Source organism: Chelonoidis abingdonii, chromosome 7 (genome assembly GCF_003597395.2).
Source record: "Chelonoidis abingdonii isolate Lonesome George chromosome 7, CheloAbing_2.0, whole genome shotgun sequence".
Lineage (NCBI taxonomy): Eukaryota > Metazoa > Chordata > Testudines > Testudinidae > Chelonoidis > Chelonoidis abingdonii.
The window spans coordinates 21,927,944-21,929,971 of NC_133775.1; the positions used below are offsets into that span (position 1 = coordinate 21,927,944).

Consider the following 2,028-nt stretch of genomic DNA (forward strand, 5'->3'; position numbering starts at 1 on the left):
CCCTCCCTCGGATCCTTTGGTTAGTCATTCATCTCTAATTGCAGCTCCACTAACAGTTGCTGCAGTTGAACTGTGGCATAGACATATACCTGGATCTGCCCTATAAGGAACATTCTAATCTCCTTCAAGTTCACCACATAAGAGTTCAAAAACTCTTGATGATGCAATTGGTGAGATTTAAAACCCATTGCATTCCACCTTAAGTTCATGACTTTCTGTTTAATCTGTTGAAGGTTTTGTGTTGTTGCAAATTCTAATTATAGCTAAGTGAAGGTGCTTTTTTAATCTTTACCCTGTGCTTAATATAACTTCAAAAATTATTACTATTCAGATTTTGGACCAAAAGCAGAGGGTGTAGAAATCGCTATGTTTGGAATTTCTGTGGGGACATATACCTTCTTTCTGTATTCTTCCTGAAGAAGTCCCTGCCGCCACCACTTCACATCTTAATTATATATAGAGAGAGAGAGAGAGAGACGCATACCTATCTCATAGAGCTGGAAGAGACCTTGAAAGGTCATTGAGTCCAGGGCCCTGCCTTCACTAGCAGGACCAAATACTGTCCCTGACAGTTTTCTTTTGCCCCAGATTCCTAAATGGCCCTGCTCAAGGATTAAGCTCACAATCCTGGGTTTAGCAGGCCAATGCTCAAACCTCTGAGCTATCCCTCCCTCTTACCCGCTGGATCACTCTCCTGAATCATACGTACCAGTTTGTATTCAGATAACTCGCTAATTTAGAGATGATTGTGTGTGGTAGAATTAGCATTTATTTCTGTTGTAAATGGGGGAATAAAAATAATTTCCTGTCCTATAGTTAGATCTCTGGTGATCCAGCAAAGCAGCTTCATTCAGTATCATTTAATTCTTATGTACATGTCATTAACAATGATGTTTGATAAGGAAAGTTTAATAGTAAGACCTGGTACAAAATTGAAACCACACTGCAACACTTTGAATATAAAGCACAATATTTTTAAAATACATAGTCTTTAGACTTAATACAGCGAACAGATTGCAAATGTTTAATTGTTTTTAATGAATTTGTCTGATTTTTGTTGTTAATATTTTATTTTATTTTATTTTTTAGTGATTCTCCTTTGCCTGTTTCATCACGGGTCTGTTTTGTAAAGTTCCATGATCCTGACTCAGCAGTTGTGGCCCAGCATCTGACAAACACTGTGTTCGTTGACAGAGCGTTGATAGTCGTACCATATGCAGAAGGTTTGTGACTTGTTTAATGATCTATGAAGCCATAGTAAAATGGTAGTCTACCCCAGTATAGTTCAGTAGAGTGAGGTTTAGTAACCTGTAAAATATCTAAGATATTAACGTTTTGAAACCCTTGGTACGCTGTCATTAGGTCTTTCATTAAAGCAAATTTTTGTGTTTTATTGGCACATGATGAAAGCTGGAAGTTTTCCTGTTAATCTTTTATATAAGAAAATCTTAGGTTTAAAGTGTGAATATTTTTAAGCAGAATTATATGAAAATTACGCTCTTAATTCATCAGAGTTCCTAAGACATGTTTCTAACCAGACTTAAAAATGCTGACTTGTATGCATAAGAAACATTACTTTAAAGATGAATTATTCAGGATATGTATTTTTATATAATCTCCTCATGCAAGTTTTTTCTCCCTCTTTGAGAGTGAATGGGGGAGTGGATTAGCAGTTATTTTGCAATGTCCTTGATACTTTGTTTAGCTGACAACTTCTCTGAAAAAAAAATTCACGCTCCCTGTAAATTCCAGTGTACCAAGGGTTTGAATGATTATTCTTTAAGATGAAAGTGAGATCTTCCAAGAGGTGCCAAATGGGCACTGGGTATTAAATTTTATTCCAAGTTTTCTTGTTCAGGCTTGCTATATTTTAGATAATTTCACTGAATAATAAACTCTTCTCTCTGTTATTTGTGTGTGTGATTTTTGTAGTGGAGAAGGCAAATGCAAAGCCCTTCCAGATGACTGAAACACAGTGGGTCCTCTGCAGCTACAGGGGATTCTAGACATTAACTAAAGGCCAGCAAG

At 36.5% G+C, this 2,028-nt stretch overlaps 1 protein-coding gene across 6 annotated transcripts in view; it reads left to right on the plus strand.

Annotated features, from left to right (window-relative positions):
* SRSF11 (serine and arginine rich splicing factor 11) overlaps positions 1-2,028 on the plus strand; it is a 35,003-nt gene that overhangs the window by 11,504 nt on the left and 21,471 nt on the right. For 2 of the 6 annotated variants that reach the window (XM_075067698.1, XM_075067699.1), the window contains exon 1: positions 1,090-1,223. The exons of 2 other annotated variants lie outside the window; for them this stretch is intronic. The gene's annotated coding sequence lies outside the window, so the exon portion shown is untranslated. Of the gene's footprint in view, positions 1-1,089; positions 1,224-2,028 lie in introns of those variants that run through there. 2 more of the 6 variants (XM_032778454.2, XM_075067700.1) reach the window with 2 other exon arrangements.